Genomic DNA, 6,767 nt, shown 5'->3' with positions numbered 1-6,767 from the left:
TGTGTGTGTGTGTGTGTGTGTGTGTGTGTGTGTGTGTGTGTGTGTGACTGCGACTGCGACGTGAGCTGCTAAGCGTCCCCACTCTGCTGTCCTTCGTGAACAAATAATTATTTCGGGTCAACAGGAGAACAAAAATTAATGGAAGATATGTAACGTCACAAATGTTGACCGAGAGCATAAAGGGATGCATGCCGTGCAAAAGATGTTGACATGATGCACAGCCACTGATGACTGTATATTTAAACATTTTCTACAAGGATTTCTTTTTTCTTTTTCAATATAACTTTTCCATTTGCTCTCAAATGACCAGCGAGCGCATGGCTGCTGACGGCGACGCCCTGTTGGCAGGAGAACTTCATTGTTCTTTGCTCACTCTGAGGTGAAAGCAGTGGAGACAGACACAACACCATCAGCAGCCTCTAACAGCTACATCCTGCCTGTGCAGGAGCACGATGTGATGCGTGTGCTCAGAGCGCTGAACCGGAGGAAACTGTACCGGGAAGGATGCTGAAGGTATGTGTGCAGTGTCCTCTCCGAGGTCTTCACAAAAATCTTCAACGTGTCCCCCATCCAAATCCATCGTCCCACCCTGGCTGAAGGCTGCCACAATCATTCCACTGCCCCAAAACACCCTCAACGACTACCGTCTGGTAGCACTCACAGTGATCATCAATGGATCAAGGACTCTCTGACCAGCCGGCCCCAGACTGGTTAGACGAGGCCCCCATCTCTCCTTCACCCTTACTCAGCAGCACCCATCCTCTACGCCCTCTACACTCATGACTGTGCTTCAACTCAATACATCAAGTTCACAGACGACTGTGGTTAGACTTGTCTAAGGAGGAGAAGAGACGGCCTACAGGGAGGAAGTCTAAAGACTGACAGGGTGGTGAACTATCCCGTCCTGAACACAACAGCAGTAGTCAAGACGGGACAGCAGTGACGGCAGGAGAAGCCGCTGTGGTCCTTCTGCTGCTGCTCAAGGACCACAGCGTCAGCAGCAGACAGCAGAGCCCTTCAGAGGGTCATCAACAATACCCAGAAGATATTCGATGCAGTGAAAGACCCTTTCCACCCTGGACACCACCTGTTTGATCTGCTGTCCTCTGGTAGACGCTTCAGTTCCATCAAATCACAGACGAGCAGACTTGAAAACAGCTTCAGAGCCATACATGAACTGAAGCCTGTCTACAGTGAATATCAGCACTACAAGAGTGAAGCTGCATTCCATCTGCAGACTAACCTTTTATATGTACACACAGAACTCTGCACAGATGTTTACATTCCAACAACTGCACTATAGTTTGTTCCTTTATACAAACGTACTCCCGTAGTTATTACTTGTATGTAAAACCAAACAACTCAGCAAATGAGCAATATCCAGAAGAACAATACTGTATCTTACTATTTTTATAGGTCAAAGCAAATACATATTTTCTATTTATTTGATGTATGTATATACCGTCAGGATTGCTACTTGTTTTGGTCTCCCTCTCCCCTCTATCTTCTTCTTCTGTACTTTGTGCCCAGGCTATTTTAGCAGTTATAGCTGGTGGCACAAAGCTCTTAACCTGACCCTGCAGATGGTATGTTACACAGAACCATCTGAGAAGCCATCATTGGAAGCTGTTTGGAAAAGGGCAGGCACTTTTAAAAAGTACTTGGCAGACGATTGGATGAACCATCTGTTAATCAAACTCCTGCCGAAGTGAGTCGGGAGAAGACCAAAAACATCCTCTCCATTGTGAAAACCCCCATACTGTCGTCGTTTGCTCTTCTTTCAATGAAGAAATACTCTCCAGTTCAGAAATAACTGATGCTGACGCAGCATCTACACCATTGTTGTTAAGAGCATACAGTCGTCTCTAAAAACACACTTAATGCAACGCCCGTAGCTAGCAGTACCTCCTCACTGGATGCTGATTGGTCCTTGCGCTTGCTTACCGGACACAAACGCATTATTTGAACCCTGACGAGATGGATTTCACTGCATTACATTACATTACAGTCATTTAGCAGATGCTTTTATCCAAAGCGACTTACAATTCAGATTCTATCACATTTCTATGCCGTAGGCACAACTACAGGAGCAATTTTGGGGTTAAGTGTCTTGCTCAAGGACACATCGGCATGCGACTAGCAGAGCCGGAGCCGGGGATTGTGCAACATGTGATCCAGCAATTATTGCACGATCTTGTGACATCCCGAGAATCTAGCTGCCGTGCAAGTTAACAAAAGTCCTCCAGAGGGTTTAGGTTTACTTTGATCAGTGCTCTGTCATGTGGTGGCTGTGTCAATGAGGGGCAGTAGGTTAAGAATGGGGAGAACAGTTATATTAAAAGATGCGTAAGTGATTTTCAGAAGCTCTCTCTTTTTTTTTTTTTTTTTTAATTGGTGGGGGTGAGCATGGTGAGTAGACGATGCAGTAAAGGGGCACATGTTCAATGATACTTTGGGATAGAAGCAGCTAAAGGACATGTGGTCTGACTGAGAGAAGAAAATTAAATGAAAGGGCTCCTGCATGTGTGTTGGCCATTACTCAGCCAGACACAAAAAGCTCCAGGTAAAAGAAACTAGTCTCCTGCCATCTTTATTTTACTTCAAGCTTCATTTTCAAGAGAGTATCTAGATAAGAAAGCCCAAATGCCCTTATACTGAGCAGACATGGCCTGCCCAACCCAGTGACTGCTGCGTTTCATCCAAACAGATGCTATACTGTGTTGTATACCTGCTTACTTGACTTCTGACGCATTATTCCATTTATACCAAACATGATTTATGAAATGGATGCTTACAACGAACCATAAATTAATGCCATTATTTAAAAGTGTTGGTGTTCAGGGCCTATAATCTGTATATTGTTGTTCAGCTGAGCAGATATACATCTATGCATCCAGAAGTGGACTGCACATAAAAGATTCTGTAATAGAGTGAAATAAGAGTAATTCAAGTTTTGAAATGCTCCTCCTCCGTTATTGTGAATGTGGTGTATTGTGATGTACCTGTGTCGAGGTAAGTTTTAACCTTGTCCTCAACTTTGTGAGTGGAAATAAAGATGAACGACAAATCAGTAAAAATGGGATCATGAATAGAACTAAACGGAAACAAGTCCTCATCATAATAAGACCAAACCATGCCATTCGATGGGCAAAATATCTTGCTTAAGATTAATCTGCCAGGTTTGGTCCAAAAACGCTGATTGAGTCTATATAGTGATGAAGTATTTGCAAATTGATATTTTCCAAGAAGTTAGACGCACAGATCCCCCACCCATCTAATCTCCTGTAATATGAGTTCATTTGTACATTACTTCATATGCAATACAAGCGGATCAATTGCGACACTTTAATAATACACACGATAGAATGACTTGGGCTGTGTATTGGTACGAAACGTAGTATCATGATACCAGGGTTACGATTCAATATATTGTAATAAATACATAAAAACTGTCATAGGATAAAGAACACATTATGTATAAAATCAGAATAAAAAAGGTTTAATTTGTATATATAAAGATACCGTATCTTGGAGAATCGAGAGCGTATCATAAAACGATGCGATATTTGATATTTTCAATATTTTCTTGCACACCAAACAATGCCTGCCAGAATGTTACTGACAATACTTAAATTAGCTTCTAGCATAAAGCCCACACAGCCACTCAAAGTTTGGTAAAACACTGAGGATTGATGCTAATATGTGACACACGTGTTCTATAATGGTCTTTTGGTTTCCTTGCCCATCACATCCTCAACTTCTTGCTCCATTTTGTCATGGCTCATATTTCCCTTTCTCATCGTTCATCTCTGCTACCTCATGTGTCTTTCCCTCTCATGCTCTGTCTTCCTCTGTGCGTCGGTATGCCTGTTAGTTGTTCCTGGTAGAGTGAAGCGGCTGCGTTATCGAGATACATTATTGATGCACGCAGCACTCTGACTAACACACACACACACACACACACTCTTCTGAGTACTCACTCATAAAATCAAACACATCGTTGCACATAGACATATACATTCAGTACACGATCACAAAGAGCATGTGCCTCAATTTGTTTTTGAATGTGAGTGAGTACAAGAAGGGGAAAAGGAGAGCGGCAGCACACGTGCATGCTGTTACTTTACGGCTGGGAGAGCACAGCTGATTCTGCCCAACCCTGTTTTTAAGAGAACAAGAAGCAGTCCTTCTGTTTGAAATGCACAGGACTAAAATGAACACTCTTATTGGCGACCCCATGCTCAGCTTTTGTGTGAGCTTGCTTAACACCCTGTACTACTTTGGAAGGAGTTGAAGACGACGGAGGAGCTGTAGGAAACAATCGATCTTAAAAATAAATAACTACAGAGTATTAAAAAAAAGAGATGTTTAGAAAATCAGGGAAAGGGAGAACAAAAAGAGGGAGAATTATGAAAGAGAAAAGTAATGAAGGGAGAGGTTTTGAGTGGCGGGGGAGGCGGAGGGAGGGGAGGACAGAAGAGTTCCCAGCATCTCTTTTCCCAGGGCTTTGTGAGGGCCTCATTAAATATGGATGGTGTTTGGAGCTGAGCAGGGGCAAGTGGGACTCCGCAAACAGTATAAGCAGCAAGACCGTCCTGCTGCGTTGGGGCCGGTCTGGTCTTGTCTTCTTCCACTGTGCTTCATCCTCTCATCCCTTCTCCTTTCCCTCTCTTTACCTCCTCACTAAGGATGTCAGAAAATATCAACTACTTCAGTACAGCAATATTATGTTTTATAATACTGTAACAATTCTTAAAAACACTACTGATTTTTAACAGTTTACTTGCAAAGATTTGTAGCAGATTGCACAAAAAGTAGTGCCAAGATGTAGGATGTTACACAGATCCTGCTGCTCTGATTGCTTAAAAAATCATTCATCGGTAGTACTTTAGTACGTTGATGGACTAATACTCCTGCATCGTCTTTCTGTCGATGTACCATCCATCAATCTGACTATTTAACAATGATTTGTACTGTGTGATTCAGACTACAGCCATCTAATGTACCCCACAGCGTATACACTCTTAATTGTGACGCTGTTTGTGCCTGCAGGAGATGAAGACGCGTCACGCTGGTCCTCTTCAGCAGAACGATGGACAGAGAGAAAGCAGAGCGCGACTGTAATTGGGGCCTTCATGGAGCCCTGATACACAGGGCAGACAGCAGGTGTGTGTGTGTTTCAGTAAAGACAAATGTGTGTCAGGTTGTGTTTGCATGTGTGTGTGTACACAAAAAGAAAGATGACAATATTAAAGAGTGAGATGAGGAGAGAACGAGACAGACCGACCGTGAGAGGAAAGTGAGTTGTGAACCACAGACGGAAAGTGTCTGTGTTATCGTTTGAGTCTGTTGTCCTAAACAGACCTGTGAGGTTGAGGCGAAGCTCAGTCTAATCTGGCTCAGCGGGTGTGACGCACAAACTCCCTGCAGACAGACTCTGTAATCCTATTTGCCTGCTCTGTGTGTGTGTGTAATTTGAGCATAATGCAAAAGTTGGTTATCAACTTGTGAGTACTGCATGTTCCAGCAATATGCTACACTCAACTATGCTTTGTGCAAAATATGTTTATATACTTCTAGTTAACTTTGGGAAATGTAATTTTTAGACACTGGCACCTTTTTATATTTTGACTCTGGCAAACTGACATACGGGGCGACCGTGGGTAGAGAGGGTCACCGGTTCGATCCTCGGCTGCACCGTGTCCTGTGTCGAAGTGTCCTGAGCAAGACACTGTACCCCTAACTGCTCCCTGGGCACCTGTAATTGGCAGCCCACTGCTCCCTATATATAGGGATGGGTCAAATGCAGAGAATAATTTCCCCTAATAAAGGAATGTTTCTTCTTCTTCTATACTACGGAGTATAGCATGAGGCTAATCAAACACTTGGTTAGGGAAGGATCAGGGCTTTGGTTTAATATGCATCGCAATATTAAATGCAGCCAATCTCGTGCTTCAGTAAATCACCTCACCAAATTCCATGATGTTATGTCAGAACATAAAGATGGTAATCATGTGTCGAGTGGATATTGTAGGAAGTGTTTTGCAGATACAGTACTTTTAATAGAAACATTGTAATTGATAAAAATGTCACTTGAGTCGCATTGCTTTTATCATGAAATGTATTTGCTTGTTTGTTAAATAAGCGTAGAGGCTTAAATAAGCATATAGGTTAAATAAGCCCCACTGTAAGAAAAAAAAAAATGTATAATATAAATTTGACAGCACAGGATATACAGTATATTACCGTATTTTTAAGATGACAGATTTCTCCCTCAGATTTCTGTCAGGATACAAATATGGTTTGTTTGGCTGAAAGTTCTTGTAATATGTGATGAAATTCATTCTATCAGGAGCTGACATGGTGCACACAGCTCGTGTTTTTGTATTGTTTTTGCACATACACTCGCACATATTGTGGTTATTACAGGAACATTGTCCAAAACATATTTATTATTGTAGATTTAGTGTGTTTGTTTCATGGGTGACTGAATCGTTTTCTAACAAATTCATCTGGTTAGCTTGTGTCATAGAAAAAACAGGTGATTACAATCTTTTGTGCACTCTCAGTATGTGTGAAATGCAAACGCACATACTGAGATAAATGGGAATAAAGGGAAATGACAGGTGACAAGGTAAATGAATGCAGGTACAAGAGAGAGCTTAAGTGTGGTGGGGGGAATCTATCCGATAAGTGCTGCTGCAGCCCCATTACTCAGATTGTGTGTGTGTGTGTGTGTGTGTGTGTGTGTGTGTGTGTGTGTGTGT

At 42.4% G+C, this 6,767-nt stretch overlaps 1 protein-coding gene across 1 annotated transcript in view; it reads left to right on the top strand.

Annotated features, from left to right (window-relative positions):
• frmpd1a (FERM and PDZ domain containing 1a) overlaps positions 1 to 6,767 on the top strand; it is a 37,201-nt gene that overhangs the window by 3,628 nt on the left and 26,806 nt on the right. The window contains exon 2 of the mRNA XM_031867134.1: positions 5,053 to 5,166. The gene's annotated coding sequence lies outside the window, so the exon portion shown is untranslated. The remainder of the gene's footprint in view (positions 1 to 5,052; positions 5,167 to 6,767) is intronic.

The sequence above is a fragment of the Anarrhichthys ocellatus genome, unplaced genomic scaffold (assembly GCF_004355925.1).
Source record: "Anarrhichthys ocellatus isolate YVR2014 unplaced genomic scaffold, GSC_Weel_1.0 scaffold38, whole genome shotgun sequence".
Taxonomy (NCBI): Eukaryota; Metazoa; Chordata; class Actinopteri; order Perciformes; family Anarhichadidae; genus Anarrhichthys; species Anarrhichthys ocellatus.
This window is presented reverse-complemented; position numbering and strand designations above follow the sequence as displayed.